The sequence below is a fragment of the Megascapheus bottae genome, unplaced genomic scaffold, assembly GCF_031878675.1.
Source record: "Megascapheus bottae isolate mThoBot1 unplaced genomic scaffold, mThoBot2.hap1 HAP1_SCAFFOLD_220, whole genome shotgun sequence".
Classification (NCBI taxonomy): domain Eukaryota; kingdom Metazoa; phylum Chordata; class Mammalia; order Rodentia; family Geomyidae; genus Megascapheus; species Megascapheus bottae.
In genome coordinates, this window is record NW_028327667.1 from 110,846 (window position 1) to 131,736 (window position 20,891).

A 20,891-nucleotide genomic window follows, 5' to 3' on the forward strand; every position below is an offset into this window, starting at 1 on the left:
CTGTGAGAGGCCCTGAGAGTACAGCTGAAGGATGAGACTGTGTACTCATCCACCAGAGAAGAGACTGATCTCTCTGTGAGAGGCCCTGAGAATACAGCTGAAGGATTAGACTGTGCACACATCCACCAGAGAAGAGACTGATCTCTCTGTGAGAGGCCCTGAGAGTACAGCTGAAGGATGAGACTGTGCACACATCCACCAGAGAAGAGACTGATCTCTCTGTGACAGGCCCTGAGAATACAGATGAAGGATGAGACTGTGTACACATCCACCAGAGAAGAGACTGATCTCTCTGTGAGAGGCCCTGAGAATACAGCTGAAGGATGCGACTGTGCACACATCCACCAGAGAAGAGACTGATCTCTCTGTGAGAAGCCCTGAGAATACAGCTGAAGGATGAGACTGTGTATACGTCCAGCAGAGAAGAGACTGATCTCTCTGTGAGAGGCCCTGAGAATACAGCTGAAGGATGAGACTGTGCACACGTCCACCAGAGAAGAGACTGATCTCTCTGTGAGAGGCCCTGAGAATACAGCTGAAGGATGAGACTGTGCACACATCCACCAGAGAAGAGACTGATCTCTCTGTGACAGGCCCTGCCTGAGAATACGGCTGAAGGATGAGACTGTGCACTCGTCCACCAGAGAAGAGACTGATCTCTCTGTGACAGGCCCTGAGAATACAGCTGAAGGATGCGACTGTGTACACGTCCACCAGAGAAGAGACTGATCTCTCTGTGAGAAGCCCTGAGAATACAGCTGAAGGATGAGACTGTGTACACGTCCACCAGAGGAGAGATTGATCTCTCTGTGAGAGGCCCTGAGAATACAGCTGAAGGATGAGACTGTGCACACGTCCACCAGAGAAGAGACTGATCTCTCTGTGAGAGGCCCTGAGAATACAGCTGAAGGATGAGACTGTGTACACGTCCACCAGAGAAGAGACTGATCTCTCTGTGAGAGGCCCTGAGAATACAGCTGAAGGATGAGACTGTGTACACGTCCACCAGAGGAGAGACTGATCTCTCTGTGAGAGGCCCTGAGAATACAGCTTAAGGATGAGACTGTGTACACGTCCACCAGAGGAGAGACTGATCTCTCTGTGAGAGGCCCTGAGAATACAGCTGAAGGATGCGACTGTGCACACGTCCACCAGAGAAGAGACTGATCTCTCTGTGAGAAGCCCTGAGAATACAGCTGAAGGATGAGACTGTGCACACATCCACCAGGGAAGAGACTGATGTCTCTGTGACAGGCCCTGAGAATACAGCTGAAGGATGCGACTGTGCACACGTCCACCAGAGAAGAGACTGATCTCTCTGTGAGAAGCCCTGAGAATACAGCTGAAGGATGAGACTGTGCACACATCCACCAGAGAAGAAACTGATCTCTCTGTGAGAGGCCCTGAGAGTACAGCTGAAGGATGAGACTGTGTACTCATCCACCAGAGAAGAGACTGATCTCTCTGTGAGAAGCCCTGAGAATACAGCTGAAGGATGAGACTGTGCACACGTCCACTAGAGAAGAGACTGATCTCTCTGTGAGAGGCCCTGAGAATACAGCTGAAGGATGAGACTGTGCACACATCCACCAGAGAAGAGACTGATCTCTCTGTGACAATCCCTGCCTGAGAATACAGCTGAAGGATGAGACTGTGCACACATCCACCAGAGGAAAGACTGATCTCTCTGTGAGAGGCCCTGAGAATACAGCTGAAGGATGAGACTGTGTACACATCCACCAGAGAAGAAACTGATCTCTCTGTGAGAGGCCCTGAGAGTACAGCTGAAGGATGAGACTGTGTACTCATCCACCAGAGAAGAGACTGATCTCTCTGTGAGAGGCCCTGAGAATACAGCTGAAGGATTAGACTGTGCACACATCCACCAGAGAAGAGACTGATCTCTCTGTGAGAGGCCCTGAGAGTACAGCTGAAGGATGAGACTGTGCACACATCCACCAGAGAAGAGACTGATCTCTCTGTGACAGGCCCTGAGAATACAGATGAAGGATGAGACTGTGTACACATCCACCAGAGAAGAGACTGATCTCTCTGTGAGAGGCCCTGAGAATACAGCTGAAGGATGCGACTGTGCACACATCCACCAGAGAAGAGACTGATCTCTCTGTGACAATCCCTGCCTGAGAATACAGCTGAAGGATGAGACTGTGCACACATCCACCAGAGGAAAGACTGATCTCTCTGTGAGAGGCCCTGAGAATACAGCTGAAGGATGAGACTGTGTATACGTCCAGCAGAGAAGAGACTGATCTCTCTGTGAGAGGCCCTGAGAATACAGCTGAAGGATGAGACTGTGCACACGTCCACCAGAGAAGAGACTGATCTCTCTGTGAGAGGCCCTGAGAATACAGCTGAAGGATGAGACTGTGCACACATCCACCAGAGAAGAGACTGATCTCTCTGTGACAGGCCCTGCCTGAGAATACGGCTGAAGGATGAGACTGTGCACTCGTCCACCAGAGAAGAGACTGATCTCTCTGTGACAGGCCCTGAGAATACAGCTGAAGGATGCGACTGTGTACACGTCCACCAGAGAAGAGACTGATCTCTCTGTGAGAAGCCCTGAGAATACAGCTGAAGGATGAGACTGTGTACACGTCCACCAGAGGAGAGATTGATCTCTCTGTGAGAGGCCCTGAGAATACAGCTGAAGGATGAGACTGTGCACACGTCCACCAGAGAAGAGACTGATCTCTCTGTGAGAGGCCCTGAGAATACAGCTGAAGGATGAGACTGTGTACATGTCCACCAGAGAAGAAACTATCTCTCTGTGACAGGCCCTGAGAATACAGCTGAAGGATGAGACTGTGTACACGTCCACCAGAGAAGAGACTGATCTCTCTGTGAGAGGCCTTGAGAATACAGCTGAAGGATGAGACTGTGTACACGTCCACCAGAAGAGAGACTGATCTCTCTGTGAGAGGCCCTGAGAATACAGCTTAAGGATGAGACTGTGTACACGTCCACCAGAGGAGAGACTGATCTCTCTGTGAGAGGCCCTGAGAATACAGCTGAAGGATGCGACTGTGCACACGTCCACCAGAGAAGAGACTGATCTCTCTGTGAGAAGCCCTGAGAATACAGCTGAAGGATGAGACTGTGCACACATCCACCAGGGAAGAGACTGATGTCTCTGTGACAGGCCCTGAGAATACAGCTGAAGGATGCGACTGTGCACACGTCCACCAGAGAAGAGACTGATCTCTCTGTGAGAGGCCCTGAGAGTACAGCTGAAGGATGAGACTGTGTACATGTCCACCAGAGAAGAGACTGATCTCTCTGTGAGAAGCCCTGAGAATACAGCTGAAGGATGAGACTGTGCACACGTCCACTAGAGAAGAGACTGATCTCTCTGTGAGAGGCCCTGAGAATACAGCTGAAGGATGAGACTGTGCACACATCCACCAGAGAAGAGACTGATCTCTCTGTGACAGGCCCTGCCTGAGAATACAGCTGAAGGATGAGACTGTGCACACATCCACCAGAGGAAAGACTGATCTCTCTGTGAGAGGCCCTGAGAATACAGCTGAAGGATGAGACTGTGTACACATCCACCAGAGAAGAAACTGATCTCTCTGTGAGAGGCCCTGAGAGTACAGCTGAAGGATGAGACTGTGTACTCATCCACCAGAGAAGAGACTGATCTCTCTGTGAGAGGCCCTGAGAATACAGCTGAAGGATTAGACTGTGCACACATCCACCAGAGAAGAGACTGATCTCTCTGTGAGAGGCCCTGAGAGTACAGCTGAAGGATGAGACTGTGCACACATCCACCAGAGAAGAGACTGATCTCTCTGTGAAGGCCCTGAGAATACAGATGAAGGATGAGACTGTGTACACATCCACCAGAGAAGAGACTGATCTCTCTGTGAGAGGCCCTGAGAATACAGCTGAAGGATGCGACTGTGCACACATCCACCAGAGAAGAGACTGATCTCTCTGTGAGAAGCCCTGAGAATACAGCTGAAGGATGAGACTGTGTATACGTCCAGCAGAGAAGAGACTGATCTCTCTGTGAGAGGCCCTGAGAATACAGCTGAAGGATGAGACTGTGCACACGTCCACCAGAGAAGAGACTGATCTCTCTGTGAGAGGCCCTGAGAATACAGCTGAAGGATGAGACTGTGCACACATCCACCAGAGAAGAGACTGATCTCTCTGTGACAGGCCCTGCCTGAGAATACGGCTGAAGGATGAGACTGTGCACTCGTCCACCAGAGAAGAGACTGATCTCTCTGTGACAGGCCCTGAGAATACAGCTGAAGGATGCGACTGTGTACACGTCCACCAGAGAAGAGACTGATCTCTCTGTGAGAAGCCCTGAGAATACAGCTGAAGGATGAGACTGTGTACACGTCCACCAGAGGAGAGATTGATCTCTCTGTGAGAGGCCCTGAGAATACAGCTGAAGGATGAGACTGTGCACACATCCACCAGAGAAGAGACTGATCTCTCTGTGAGAGGCCCTGAGAATACAGCTGAAGGATGAGACTGTGTACATGTCCACCAGAGAAGAAACTATCTCTCTGTGACAGGCCCTGAGAATACAGCTGAAGGATGAGACTGTGTACACGTCCACCAGAGAAGAGACTGATCTCTCTGTGAGAGGCCTTGAGAATACAGCTGAAGGATGAGACTGTGTACACGTCCACCAGAGGAGAGACTGATCTCTCTGTGAGAGGCCCTGAGAATACAGCTTAAGGATGAGACTGTGTACACGTCCACCAGAGGAGAGACTGATGTCTCTGTGAGAGGCCCTGAGAATACAGCTGAAGGATGCGACTGTGCACACGTCCACCAGAGAAGAGACTGATCTCTCTGTGAGAAGCCCTGAGAATACAGCTGAAGGATGAGACTGTGCACACATCCACCAGGGAAGAGACTGATGTCTCTGTGACAGGCCCTGAGAATACAGCTGAAGGATGCGACTGTGCACACGTCCACCAGAGAAGAGACTGATCTCTCTGTGAGAAGCCCTGAGAATACAGCTGAAGGATGAGACTGTGCACACATCCACCAGAGAAGAAACTGATCTCTCTGTGAGAGGCCCTGAGAGTACAGCTGAAGGATGAGACTGTGTACTCATCCACCAGAGAAGAGACTGATCTCTCTGTGAGAAGCCCTGAGAATACAGCTGAAGGATGAGACTGTGCACACGTCCACTAGAGAAGAGACTGATCTCTCTGTGAGAGGCCCTGAGAATACAGCTGAAGGATGAGACTGTGCACACATCCACCAGAGAAGAGACTGATCTCTCTGTGACAGGCCCTGCCTGAGAATACAGCTGAAGGATGAGACTGTGCACACATCCACCAGAGGAAAGACTGATCTCTCTGTGAGAGGCCCTGAGAATACAGCTGAAGGATGAGACTGTGTACACATCCACCAGAGAAGAAACTGATCTCTCTGTGAGAGGCCCTGAGAGTACAGCTGAAGGATGAGACTGTGTACTCATCCACCAGAGAAGAGACTGATCTCTCTGTGAGAGGCCCTGAGAATACAGCTGAAGGATTAGACTGTGCACACATCCACCAGAGAAGAGACTGATCTCTCTGTGAGAGGCCCTGAGAGTACAGCTGAAGGATGAGACTGTGCACACATCCACCAGAGAAGAGACTGATCTCTCTGTGACAGGCCCTGAGAATACAGCTGAAGGATGAGACTGTGTACACATCCACCAGAGAAGAGACTGATCTCTCTGTGAGAGGCCCTGAGAATACAGCTGAAGGATGCGACTGTGCACACATCCACCAGAGAAGAGACTGATCTCTCTGTGAGAAGCCCTGAGAATACAGCTGAAGGATGAGACTGTGTATACGTCCAGCAGAGAAGAGACTGATCTCTCTGTGAGAGGCCCTGAGAATACAGCTGAAGGATGAGACTGTGCACACGTCCACCAGAGAAGAGACTGATCTCTCTGTGAGAGGCCCTGAGAATACAGCTGAAGGATGAGACTGTGCACACATCCACCAGAGAAGAGACTGATCTCTCTGTGACAGGCCCTGCCTGAGAATACAGCTGAAGGATGAGACTGTGCACTCGTCCACCAGAGAAGAGACTGATCTCTCTGTGAGAGGCCCTGAGAATACAGCTGAAGGATGCGACTGTGTACACGTCCACCAGAGAAGAGACTGATCTCTCTGTGAGAAGCCCTGAGAATACAGCTGAAGGATGAGACTGTGTACACGTCCACCAGAGAAGAGACTGATCTCTTTGTGAGAGGCCCAGAGAGTACAGCTGAAGGATGAGACTGTGTACACGTCCACCAGAGGAGAGACTGATCTCTCTGTGAGAGGCCCTGAGAATACAGCTGAAGGATGAGACTGTGCACACATCCACCAGAGAAGAGACTGATCTCTCTGTGACAGGCCCTGAGAATACAGCTGAAGGATGAGACTGTGTACACGTCCACCAGAGAAGAGACTGATCTCTCTGTGAGAGGCCTTGAGAATACAGCTGAAGGATGAGACTGTACACACATCCACCAGGGAAGAGACTGATATCTCTGTGACAGGCCCTGCCTGAGAATACAGCTGAAGGATGAGACTGTGTACTCGTCCACCAGAGAAGAGACTGATCTCTCTGTGACAGGCCCTGAGAATACAGCTGAAGGATGCGACTGTGCACACGTCCACCAGAGAAGAGACTGATCTCTCTGTGAGAAGCCCTGAGAATACACCTGAAGGATGAGACTGTGCACACATCCACCAGAGAAGAGACTGATCTCTCTGTGACAGGCCCTGCCTGAGAATACGGCTGAAGGATGAGACTGTGCACACATCCACCAGGGAAGAGACTGATCTCTCTGTGACAGGCCCTGAGAATACAGCTGAAGGATGAAACTGTGCACTCGTCCACCAGAGAAGAGACTGATCTCTGTGTGACAGGCCCTGAGAATACAGCTGAAGATGCGACTGTGCACACGTCCACAGGAGAAGAGACTGGTCTCTCTGTGACAGGCCCTGCCTGAGAATACAGCTGAAGGATGAGACTGTGCACTCGTCTACCAGAGAAGAGTCTGATCTTTCTGTGAGAGGCCCTGAGAATACAGCTGAAGGATGTGACTGTGTACACGTCCACCAGAGGAGAGACTGATCTCTCTGTGAGAGGCCCTGAGAATACAGCTGAAGGATGAGACTGTGTACACGTCCAGCAGAGGAGAGACTGATCTCTCTGTGAGAGGCCCTGAGAATACAGCTTAAGGATGAGACTGTGCACACGTCCACCAGAGAAGAGACTGATCTTTCTGTGAGAGGCCCTGAGAATACAGCTGAAGAATGCGACTGTGCACACGTCCACCAGAGAAGAGACTGATCTCTCTGTGAGAGGCCCTGAGAATACAGCTGAAGGATGAGACTGTGTACACATCCACCAGATAAGAGACTGATCTCTCTGTGAGAGGCCGTGAGAATACAGCTGAAGGATGAGACTGTGCACACGTCCAACAGAGAAGAGACTGATCTCTCTGTGAGAGGCCTTGATAATACAGCTGAAGGATGAGACTGTGCACACGTCCACAGGAGAAGAGGGCGCTGAAGGTGTACACTCAACCCAACTCTGAACACTGGCCCCATAGTACTGAACAAACAGCCCCACCCTTCCTAAATCTTCCATCCTTATAAATGAGGAAAAGAAGCTGGTCCCAGGGGCTCCGCCTGTCATCCTAGCTACTCAGGAGGCTGAGAGCTGAGGGTCACAGTTCAAAGCCAGCACAGGCAAGAATGTCAATAAAACCCTTATCTCCAATGAGCCTCCAAAAAAAAAAAAAGGAAGTGTAGAGCCTGTTGGTAGAGTGCTTGCCTAGCGTGCACATAGACCCAGGTTCAATTCTATATACATGGAAAAAGGTGGGAGTGGTGCTGAGGCTGACCCTGACAGGAACACTGACTCGAACTCGAACCCTAACCCCAACCCTAACCCCTAACCCTAACCCTACCTATGAACCCCTACCCTACCCTACCCCTAACCCCTAAACCTACCCCTAACCCTAACCCCTACCTAACCCAACCCTAACCCTGGACCCTCTTACTCTTACCCTACCCAACTCCAACAATAACCCTAACAACTAACTCCTAACCCAAACCCCGTAACCCTAAAGCTTCTAACCCTAACCCTTCTAACCATAACCCCTAATCTTAAACCTAACCCCTAACATTACCATGTGCTCCAAACTTTACATGCACCCTAACAAGTACCCAAAACATATCCACACATAGATTAATATGTACTCGAAGCCTAAGCCAAACCCTAACAAATACCTTAACACATATCCTACCACAACACATACCTTAACCACTATCATTCTAAACTCTAAACCTTACATGCACCCTAACAAGAACCTCATAAGAACCGAAGCATACCATAACACAAGGCTATTGACCTCACACATGCTCTAACCATAAAATGCAATTTAACTCTAACACATAGCCTAACTCTTCACATATATACTAACACATACAGCGACCAGTATCTTAGCACACACTCTACACCTTACAGGTACCCTAACAAGTCCCTAAACACACCCCAACGCATACCCTAAAACATGCCCTAACCTTAACCCAATCCCTAACCCATGTACCTGAACCCTAACACATTCCCTAACACATTCGTTACATATTGTAACATGTATCCTAACACATACACTAGCTTGTACTGTAAAACACGAGAAGAACAAAGCAACCTTACATGCATTCTAACATGTACCCTAACATACCCGAACAAATTCTCTAACCACTAACATGTTCCAATAACAAGTACCCTAACGTATACTCTAAAAATTCAAGTACCACTACAGGTTCCCTAACATGCACCTCAAACATACCCTAACATATACCCCTAACATACCCTCACAAGTAACGTAAACCACACAGGCATACTTACATGCACTGTAACATGTACCCAAACACATCCCTGACACATGCCCTAACCCATACGCTAGTGATATGGTAACAAGAGCCCTAATACATACTCTTAAGCACAGTTAACCTTACAAGTTCCCCGACTCTTACCTTAACACAAAAAACTCACCCAAACCCTAACACCCTGACACACATCCTAACCCTAACATTTATAGCATGCACCCTAACCACTAACACATAGTAACAAGTACCCTAACACATACAGGTACTCTTACAAGTACCTTAACCTGTACCCCAAATGTACCTGAACATATGTGCTAATACCAACACAAACCATAACCATAACCAATACCCCATCACATGTCCCAAACCTAACACGTACCCTAATACATAGTCTAAGCATTAACTCATATCCTAAATAGTTCCTTAGCATGTACTCTAAGCCTAGGTACCATTACGAGCACCCTAACATTTACCCCAAATGTAACCCAACACATGCTGTACCATTAACCAAAACTATAACCAGTACCCTAAACACATGTCCTAACCCAAACGCATACACTAACAGATATTCAAACATGTACCTTAAACCTAACGCATGTCGTTGTACCCTAACCATTAATACATTGTCTAAACCATACAGATAGCCTTTCCCCAAATGTATAACCGAACCCATGCCCTAGCACTGGCTCCAACTCTCACATGTACCATAACATATACCCCATCATACACCCTAACTATGGCACATAGTCACACCCTGACATGGAGCCTGACCTAAACTCATACCCTAACATGTACCCTAACTCTAATACCTTACCATGTACCCTTAAAACATACCCTAACCCTAAAATGTATGTTAAACATTAACACATACCTGATAAGTACCCTAACACACACTCAAAGTTATTCTTACATGCACCCTAACAGGTACCCAAAATGTACCCTAACATATACTCTAATATGTGCCCTAACACTTTAACCCTAGCATTCCCTAACATTTACCATAACTGTAACATGTAAAGTACACCATAACTAGTAGTACGTATGGTATCAAGTACTCTCACACATACTATACATTGTAAAGGTACCCTTAAGTGCATCCTAACATGTACCCCAAACCTACCCCAATGCATGCCCTAGCATGTACACTAAACCCCACCAGCCAAACAACATACCTTAAACCCAAACATTATTTAAACATATTCCTTAATATGTATACCCACCATATACTCTAACTCTAACCCATATTGTCATCCTAAAACGTGCCCTAACCCAAACTCATACCCCAACACACCTAAGTCACTCACCAATCTTATACCTCATCCTAAACCATCTGCTACCCCAATCCATTATGTAACTGCGTATCTAACACTTTCTACAATCCTAACCCACTCCCTAAACCTAAATACTTTCTGAACAAGTTCCCTAATCCTTACCTGTTTCCTAACCCCCTGTGAAGAATGCTCCATCACATAACCCTAGCCCATCCCACAAAGTTCTTCCTCAAACATTCCCTAACTCTCAGGCTTTGCTGAACCTTTATCCTAAGGATGAGGTAACAATCCCCGACCTTCTCCTTTGTCTACCTTGTGCCCTATGCCCTACCCTAATTTTACCCTGACCCATTTCATAATCCAAATGATAATTCTCTTTTTTTGTTGCCAGTCTTGGGGTCTGAACTAAGGGCCTGGGCACAGTCCCTGACCTTCTTCGGCCGAGAGTTAACACTCTACTACTTGATCCACAAGTACCACTTCAGGGTTTTTCTCTTTATGTGGTACTGAGGGATCAAACCCAGGTCTTCATGCATGCGATATGCAAGCACTCTACCACTGAGCCACACTCCTATCCCACTAATTCTTTCCATAACTCCTAACTTCACCAGATCCCTAACTTTAAGCCATCCACTAACCATAATACACTGTCTTTCTGTAACACTGACCCTATTACTAACTCATTTCCCAATCTGCTATGTAAACCAAATGAAAAACCCAAAACCTGCTTTAACCTGTTTTTGAAATAAAACTAAAAACTTAATTCTAACTCCCACCCTGAGAAACCTAAACAACAGGCAACCTTAACACCAACAACACTACACCTGAACACTAACCTCAAAGATACCAACCCCAAGAAAAGTAGCCCTAGCAACCCTAACCACTTAATATCACCCCCCCCCCCGACACTAACAATCCAATTCCTTCATCCTATTCCTCAAAACCCTATTCTTTAAACCCATTCCACCCCAAGCTCTGGGGGATGGGTTGCGGTTGCTGAATGTGTTAGGTACACAGTTATTCTATGGATTTGAGTTCATGAGTGGCTTGGTGGAAGGCCTAAGATTAGTGAGTGGCTTAGGATACATCCTAAGGGTATGAGTATCCTAAGCAAACCTTGACTCTACCATTAACATCAACATCCCTATACATGAGCCCTAACCCAAATCATACCAAGCCTAACAACTCTAACCCCTAACACCACCCCAGTCACCTAACAACCCTATTCCTTAACCTTAATCCCAACCCCAACCCTAACCCACATCCTCATATTTACTAGAGAGTGTGCTGCATCCTTGGAGGTAGATGGTCTTCTTCTCTCAAACATGCTTAAGGTAGGTCCAAGTTTGCAAACAGAGAGACATGACACACAGTCCTCCACCCATACCTGCACACATGTACGCATGGCCGGTGTATGAACAGAGTGGGTCAGAGTTGCTGAATGTGGCAGGTAACAGTGAATATATGAATTTGAGTTATCCCACAGCTGTGGACAGAGCACTGGGCTGGGACCTAGGGTCATCAACTGTTCTGACAGTTAACAACTTACCAAGCAGGAAGGGGTAGGCCTTCCTTCTCCATAAATGCTTTCATCCCCTTTTCTCCAGGTACCGAAAGCACAGACAATGGAAGCCTAAGTTGGACCTCAGTCCACCAAAGCAGGTACTGGGCAGATTCTACACTCACAATTCAAAGGAAGTATACTCTCCAATTGTCTTTTTTGGCCAGTCCTGGGGTTTGAACTGAGGGCCTGGGCACTGTCCTTGGACTTTGACAAGGATAGTGCTCTACCACTTGAGCCTCATCATCACTTCCTGCTTTTTCTGTGTATGTGATACCCAGGAATAGAACCCAGGGCTCCGTGCATGTTAGGCAAGCACTCTATCATTAGGCCAAACTCCTGGCCCCTCTCTAGCTGTTTTCTAACACAGGGTACATTTCTCCTCAGAGTGCACACGGGCAGAGGACGTCAACTCACAACAAAAGCTGGAGCCTGGTTAAAAATAAACAAGACTTGGTAGATCTGACAGGGAAGAAAAAGGGCTAGGATATTCCTTCTGCTTTCCTCCAAAGATTCCTATTAATAACCTGACAAAGCCCCATTCTATAGGCTTCTGAGGCATAAAATGGAGGGTTTACTGTTGACGTGCTGACCTAGCCTGTGGAGAGCTCTGAATATAATACCACTGGAACTTACTCAAGCTAAGTGAAATACCTTGGAATGCCTGATAAAATATAAGTAAGATGTATATAAAGAAAACCAACATCTGTCACACGTCCCCTCATTCCCTAATCCCCATGCCTTATACAGGATATTGCTGAAAGCTCAGTGAAGACTCAGAGCTAAGGATGCAGGATTAGGATGGGCCTAAGTTGGGAAAAGGTATTTTAACAGGTACCAACTTAACAGGTAGGAAACATAGGCTGCCCTTCCTCACATATACCTTCATTCCCTTCTCCAGGCTCTGGTATGAACATGTCTGGAAGCACAGATTAAAAGCCCGGTACAGACCTAGAGATGAAGCTGGAGACCTAAGTTGGGCATGAGTCTGTGAAAACAAGTTAGAGGTAGGGTGTGTCTGTCAGGCCACTTCAACGCTGGACCACAAAATCAAATTATTCTGGACTCCATATTTATTTAGGATACTGAGCACATTTTGCCCTCAAAGTACTTACAGTCAGAAGTAACCAACACGCAACAAAGGGTGGAAAGGCTAGAACTGCTCCACAGGTCAGTGGGATGCTATACAGGTGAAAGAGGAAGGACACAAAAGTAACAGTCACACAAAAGTTCCGTACTAGAAAACTGACATATAACATCACTCTAAAGGAACTGATTAGGTTACTAGACATAAAGGGTTGAGGCTTAGTGTTGAGGTTCTTGCCTAGGTTGTAGGAGGGCCTGAAACACAATAAAATTTAAATTTACCAAAAGAAATTTAAATGCATTGATAGGTTGAACAAAATATGTATATGACCTATGTAATTAAAAAGAATTTGCCCACATTCCCTCAGCCTTCAACCCACAGGCACTAAGAAGGACATGACCAAAAGCAAAAGTGAAAGCACAATTAAGACTCAGAGACCTGGGTATGGGCCTAGGGTCACCAAAATTGTTCTGATAAGCACCAACTCACCAGGCAGAAAGGAAGAGGCTACCCTTCCTCACACATGCCTTCACCCCCTTCTCCAGGCCCCAGGATGGACATGAATGTATAGATGAAAACTTGATGCACACTTGGAGAGAGGCCAGAGGCCTGGGCAAGGCATGACTTCACCAGAACAAGTTCTAATGGAGCCCATCCAGACCATCCTATGTTGGGCTATACTCACTGAATCTGTATTCACAATCCCACGCTTCCAGTCTCTCCACATTTTACTCTGACACTGTGCATTTTCTTCTCAAAGTGCCAACAGTCACAGGAAGACAACATGCATCAAAGGCTGGAAATCGTGAAAATCAAAGCCTGAGGGGCTTACATAACTTGTGAGACACCCTGGAACACAGTACCACTAAAATAAATTAAAATACCTTTCTGTGTCTAATAAAATGTATGCTGGACCTATACAATGAAAACAAAAATCTTTTTGTGCAGGTCCTGGGGCTTGAACTTAGGACCTAGGTGTTCTCCCTGAGTTATGTTTGTTCAAGGCTACTGTTCTACCACTTGAGCTCTACTTTAGCTTTTTTACTGATTATTAGAGATAAAGAGTCTCAAGGACTTTCCTACCAGGGCTAGGTGTGAACTGCAAACCTCATATCTTGGACTCCTTAGCAGCTAGGATTACAGGCCAGGATTACCTGGCAAAAAATAACAACAACAACAATGCTTTCCACACATCCCCTCACACACTAACCCCCATGCCCTATGCAAGAGGTGGGCTTGGAGCAAGGGTTGTTGAGGTCCACCTAGCCCATTGTACACTGGAGTGTACACCCTGATCCTATACTTACAATTCCAAGCTTCTAGACTCGTCTCATTTTCACATCACAGCACCTGAAGAAAAATGAAGTCTCTGGAAAACAAAGGCCTGGAGCCTCTCTTCTGCTGAGCAGGATCTGGAGTATGGCTGACTGAAAGAAAAACAAGAAAAAGCCATCTAGACCACACTTTCTGCCTCCCACCTTCTGTCACCCACTCCAAGATTCCTAATGAGGCAGATCCTGGACCAGGCCTGGGACAATGATGGCTTATTGAGACCAACAGGGAACATGGCTTGGCTTGTGTGGCTGGGGAAACATGCTCCAAAATATAGACAAAAGATCTTGATATGCCCAGTAATATGTGGATTCGCTCTCAATACTGGAAAATGAATGTCTTAATTTCCTCAACGACCAACCCCCAGGCCCTGATAGAGACATAGCACAACACAGCTGAAGGCTCTGAACAGACTGGGAGCAGGCTCAACCTTGAAAGCTCACCTACACTAAGGACCACACACAATACCGAACAGGCCTAGGTCAAAGCTGGCACAAACTTGGAGTTGCTGCAGATGGCAGGGAGCCCAAACCTGGAATTGGCATGGCTCAGAAACGGCCTAAATGCAGAGCTGGTGCACACCCACAGCAGGGCTTGACTGGAACTGCTGTAGTCTCAGGTCCAGCCCAGACGAAAGCTCAAAATCATGACTGTCCCATCTCAGAGAGGGTATGGACATGGAACAGGCCCCAATTCAGAGCTGGCGGGGACTGGGGTTAGGCCCGGATGAGAACCTGGCACAGACTAGGAAGGATCTTTGACTCACATCGTCAAGAGACCAAGAGCTGGTCTTGACACAGAAGGGGTCAAAATACACAGGTGGAGTGGACACAGATGTGGTCTCAAGTCAGTCCTGGAGTCATACCCGATCACCAAAACACATTTAGGCACAGCGAAAGATACGAAAAGGAGAGAAGCAGGCCCCAGGACGCCACACTACCCAGCCTCCCTAGAGTAAAAGATACCAAGAGAGAAGCAGGCCCAGGTCTCCACACCCCCTGGCCTGCCTAGACTAAAAGATACCAGAAGAGAGAAGCAGGCCCCAGGTCTCCACACCCCCAGGCACGCCTAGACTAACAGAGACCAGAAGAGAGAAGCAGGTCCCAGATCTCCACATTGCTCTGGGCTGCCTAGACTAAAAGATACCAGAAGAGAGAAGCAGACCCCAGGTCTCCACACTGCCCTGCCCTGGCCTGCCTAGACTAAAAGAGACCAAAAGAGAGAAGCAGGGCCCAGGTCTGCACACCCCCTGGCCTGCCTAGACTAAAAGATACCAAAAGAGAGAAGCAGACCCCAGGTCTCCACACTGCCCTGGCCTGCCTAGACTAAAAGATACCAAAAGAGAGAAGCAGGGCCCAGGTCTCCACACTGCCCTGGCCTGCCTAGACGAAAAGATACCAGAAGAGAGAAGCAGGCCCCAGGTCTCCACACCCCCTGGCCTGCCTAGACTAAAAGATACCAAAAGAGAGAAGCAGGGCCCAGGTCTCCACACTACCCTGGCCTGCCTAGACTAAAAGATACCAGAAGACAGAAGCAGGGTCCAGGTCTGCTCACGCCCTGGCCTGCCTAAACTAAGAGATACCAAAAGAGAGAAGCAGGGCCCAGGTCTCCACACTGCCCTGGCCTTCCTAGACTAAAAGATACCAAAGGAGAGAGAAGCAGACCCCAGGTCTCCACACTGCCTTGGCCTGCCTAGACTAAGAGATACCAGAAGAGAGACGCAGGGCCCAGGTCTCCACACTGCCCTGGCCTGCCTAGACTAAGAGATACCAGAAGAGAGACGCAGGGCCCAGGTCTCCACACTGCCCTGGCCTGCCTAGACTAAAAGATACCAGAAGAGAGACGCAGGGCCCAGGTCTCCACACTGCCCTGGCCTGCCTAGACTAAGAGATACCAAAAGGGAGAAGCAGGGCCCAGGTCTCCACACCCCCTGGCCTGCCTAGACTAAGAGATACCAGAAGAGAGACGCAGGGCCCAGGTCTCCACACCCCCTGGCCTGCCTAGACTAAGAGATACCAGAAGAGAGACGCAGGGCCCAGGTCTCCACACCCCCTGGCCTGCCTAGACTAAGAGATACCAAAAGGGAGAAGCAGGGCCCAGGTCTCCACACCCCCTGGCCTGCCTAGACTAAGAGATACCAGAAGAGAGACGCAGGGCCCAGGTCTGCACACCCCCTGGCAGTCACCAGGGTCTGGGTGGCTCCGGAGGCCGGGTCTGGGCCTAGCCAGGCCGAGGCCACTTCAGGAAGGGAACAGAGGACTGCGGGGCAGGAGAGGCAGGCCCCGCTCCCACACCTCACAAGCTTGTTACAGACCCGAGGGCGCAGCTGTCTAGGCCCAAACCCAAACACGAGGAGCCCTGGCAGAGGAAGGAGGCGCCCAGACCCGCTCACCCGGCTGACTGGACCCGGGCGAGCAGCCCAACCCACGTCGGCGGCCAGGCCCGCCCCTGACACCTCACTTCCTGCCCTGGCCCCGCCCCTCTCGCGCTCTCCCTCACAAGCCCCGCCCCGGGACTGTGCCCTGGCCCCGCCCCTTTTCTCCTCCCCCAGAAGCCCCGCCCCTGGACACCGCACTTTCTGCCCTGGCCCCGCCCCTCTCGCGCTCTTCCTCACAAGCCCCGCCCCTGGACTGTGCCCTGGCCCCGCCCCTTTCACCCCCTCCCTCACTAGCCCCGCCCCTGGACACCTCACTTCCTGCCCCAGCCCCGCCCCTCTTCCCTGCCCTCCCTCACAAGCCCCACCCCTGGACTGCTCACTTCCGTGCCCTGGCCCTGTCCGTCCCGTGCCCTCCCTCACAAGCCCCGCCCCTGTACACCTCACTTCCTGCCCCGGCCCCGCCCCTCTCCCCAGCCCTCCCTCACAAGCCCCGCCCCTGGACGGCTCACTTCCGTGCCCTGGCCCTGTCCGTCCCGTGCCCTCCCTCACAAGCCCCGCCCCTACACCTTGGTCTTCACACATCTGCCGCTGGACCCCAGGTGCCGGTGTGGGTTTGTGGGTGCGGTGGTAACAAACCCCTGCAAGTAAGTGGCATCAAGTGTGGAGTTGGGGGTGGGCGGTGGCTCGTGCTGCCAGGCGCTGCTCACCAGGCTGGGTTCCAGGCCGGGGTCCCGGACCCTGCGGCTCCTGGTCTTGGACGGCCCACATCTGGCCGGTGGCCTGGTCCTCCCCCCTGGGGTCCTCCCCGCCCTGTGATCCTCCCCCCTGTGGTCCTCCCCCCCTGCGGTCATCCCCCCCTGCGATCCTCCCCTCCCTGTGGTCCTCCCCCCTGAGGTCCTCACCATCCTGCAGACCGGGCCTGCCAGGCCGTGTCCTCTCCGCCACACCCTCACCTCTCCTCCTGACACTGCTGCTCAGAGCGCCCGTCCACTCAAGCCGTGCCCTGGGGTGGCCTTTGTAATCCCCAGTGTCTGGCCTACCTCTCCTCCTGGATCGCGGAGCCCTCCAGGGAGGAGCTTTACGTCGGAGATCATGCTTGTTATATAGGAGAAGCTGAATTCTGAACAAAGAGTCGAATGCTATTCCAGAGCGAAGGCGTTCATGCCACCATGGGGCCTGGGTCCTGAGGAAAGGTGGATGACCTCTAAATACTACTGTCCTCTTCTGTGCCTACTGACATGATGCCCAGCCAGTATTAGACACAGTGCTGGCCAAGATGAAGCCGAGGGAAATCTTTTCAGTTCTGTCTGCAACATGTTTAATCCTTAAGGGTACAACGAGGAATTGGCTTATCTCCTTGGGTTTTACCTGTGAGCAGACATCCAAGGAGTTTGATGGACACTAAAGGAAGACAAAGAACCTTATTTGTCCTCTATGGCATTAAACTTCTGAAGTCATACATCTTTTTGGTATAAAAGAAAAGCTGATTCTTGTAATGTTTATTAAAAAAAAATTCTGTTAGCGTTTTTCTGGTACTTTAATTCAAAGATAACCAAAATGACACAGGTGATTTTTTTGTTTCCCACTGCATTGAGTAGGCACTCAAATAGGTTGAACTCATAACAAACTTTGAATATCGATTTTTTTTAAAAGAATGTGAACATTGGAGAAAAAAAAATACATGGGAAAAAAATATTCTCTTATGCACCAGTGAATTACAGGATTCCAGAAATACTGCCTGCAATATGCACTTACAACAATCAGAAAGTTGTAACAAGCAAAATGTATCATTAATATGATGAGTTGAAGAACCAGGCACTTTTCTTTCATCTTCTCAACAATGGATTTCTAGACTGAAGAGGAAAATGCAAATTAGTGAATTGCTATGACCTTTTAAAATCTGCAATCATGAGTGTAAGGCACAGTTCAGTATATAAAACAAACATCACACCTTTATTTGAATTTCGATTTGGCTACTGAAGGATAAAGCCTCAAAAACTTTCCTTTTTGACATTCAGATTTAATTAAGGCTCTCTTGATTCTCATCCGTGTGTTTCAGAGTCTGTTTTATAAAGGGCAAAGACTCAGGAAAAACAGCAGATGGGTATGACTCTGGCTGCTTCGCTAAGAAAATATCACACAATGTTCCTAGCAGACCTTTCATTTTTAGTCAAATGTCATCACTTCTCTAGATTACTACCAGGTTGGAAGAGCCTATATAGGTGGTAAGATGGCTTTGTAATTTTGTCTTTAGCCAATAATTATGTGGAAAACACATAAGGTTAAGAAACAACTTTATTATTTTCATGCAAATATCTCCTACAGGAGTTTGTTTTAGGCATTATTTTCAATAAGTTATTCATTATTTTCCACAGAGGTTTTCAATGATCAGAGGAATTAGGAAATGTGAAGCATAATGATGCCATCATATATAAAAGCACATTATTTCCTTTCAGATATATTTTCACTCTAGTTAAAAATATATTCATAAAGTTTGTCACTAGTTAAATTTTTTTTTGCCAGTCCTGGGCCTGAGCTCAGGGCCTGAGCCACTGTCCTTGGACTTTCTCAAGGCTAGAGCTCTACCACTTGAGCCCCAGCACCATTTCCAGCTTTGTTCTATGTATGTGGTACTGAGGAATCGAACCCAGGTCTTCGTGCATGCTAGGCAAGCACTCTACCACTAGGCCAAACTCCCAGCCTGTCATTAGTTAAAAATTCTGATTTAACAAAATAATGTTAAAGATTAGGCTGTAATCCTAGCTACTCAGGAGGCTGGGATCTGAGTCCATGACTCTTATCTTCAGTTAACAACCAGAAAACCATTGGTGGCTCAAAGTGGTAGATCACTAGCCTCGAGCTGAAGAGCTCAGGGACAGTACCCAGGCAGAGTTCAAGCCCCACAACGGAAAAAATAAATAATAATAATAGTAAGGAAATAATAAAAATTAAAACTTGTGATGTTTATACCTTTTGAACTATTAATTGTATGATTGGACAGGTGTTCTACCTCAACTTTCCAAATAAGCTAAGCAGATTATCATTAAACACCTTCACATAAAAACTGTCAACTAATGGGAGTTTGGTTTAGTGGTAGAGTGCTTGCCTACCAAGTTTTTAACTCAAAACCAATTATTTGAAAAAGCCACTACAATCTTTAAATTTCACAACAGATGACTTTCCATCAGACATAGATTCTTCTACTCTCACCTATCCACCTGTGACTGTAGTTCCAGGGTAACTCATTATACATCAGTCCAAACCATGAAGCTGGCTCATGAGTAGCTGAGTTTCTTAAGTTGGCAGCTACACAAACAAAAAAGGACTTTTGCCAGGCTCCCATGGCTCACACCTGTAACCCTAGCTGCTCAGGAGGCTGAGATACGAACATAGTAATTCAAAGCCAGCCCAGGCAGAAAAGTTTGTGAGACCCTTATCTCTAAATAACTACCAGAATACCTGAAGTGGCACTGTGGCTCAAGGAAAAGCTCAGGGACAGCGCCCAGCCCTGAGTTCCAGCCCCGCAACTGACCAAGAAAAGAAGGAGCAGCAGCAGCTCTCCTGCTATGGAACAGCAGAGAACCAAGAAACCATTCTCAGAAGAAAGTTTGTAGTCAGCCACATCTCTGGTAGCTCTGTGCACATGGATACTTTCAAGTGGTCTGAGCTTACAATATAGACTTAAGGGAAAACATTCTCCAATTCCTTATTTGCTGCTTTACAGTGCGTCCTGCAAACAGACTGGGAGAAAGACAAATCTACAGAGCTTAGCAAGAGAGAATTCCACAGGTGACTGTAATGTAACATATAATTGACAAATTGTAAACATGCATTTCAATCTGGATATTTTTAATAAAATTTTCACTTCACTTACTGTGATCTTACCCAATCTGTCATAGTTGCCACCTTTTTCAGAGAATGTGAAAGCAGGATTGAATGAACCATTGCTTCATTTTAATTCTGAAGAACATTTTATTTTGTCATTATTTTAGTTGATATAATCTCATAGATCAAAATATTTTATTGCATATATGCCTGCACACATAATTCATACTAAATGTGTAGTTTAGAAAATAAAACATCTCAGTATTGTTCTGTGCATTCAAACAATGCAAAAACTAGTGATAAAATCTTCAGAAAAAAATAGTCATTCAGTATTAAAATTTCTTTCTATAAAAAGCATTAGGTCAAAGGTAAGAGTATATGATATGTTGTTAATGCATAGATGATTTAGGCGTGAAAAAAATGAATAACTTCTTTATTAAAATACCAAAGTATTTGAAATTCCAGTCCCTAAAGCACATTACAGTTTCTGAATTGTGAAGGTCACAGCTTGACATTGCATTCTGACTCTTCCCTTCTTGTGCAGGTTTTGAAGTCA

General features: G+C 47.8%; 1 long non-coding RNA gene across 4 annotated transcripts in view; it reads right to left on the bottom strand.

Annotated features, from left to right (window-relative positions):
- Positions 1-17,267, bottom strand: part of LOC150039533 (uncharacterized) — a 29,259-nt gene extending 11,992 nt beyond the window's left edge. For 2 of the 4 annotated variants that reach the window (XR_016534337.1, XR_016534339.1), the window contains exons 1-3: positions 17,077-17,267; positions 13,885-14,228; positions 12,830-12,896 (exon numbers count right to left, since the gene is read on the bottom strand). This is a non-coding gene — a long non-coding RNA (uncharacterized LOC150039533). Of the gene's footprint in view, positions 1-12,829; positions 12,897-13,486; positions 13,592-13,884; positions 14,229-17,076 lie in introns of those variants that run through there. The other 2 variants (XR_016534336.1, XR_016534338.1) reach the window with 2 other exon arrangements.
- Between the last annotated feature and the right edge of the window lie 3,624 nt (positions 17,268-20,891).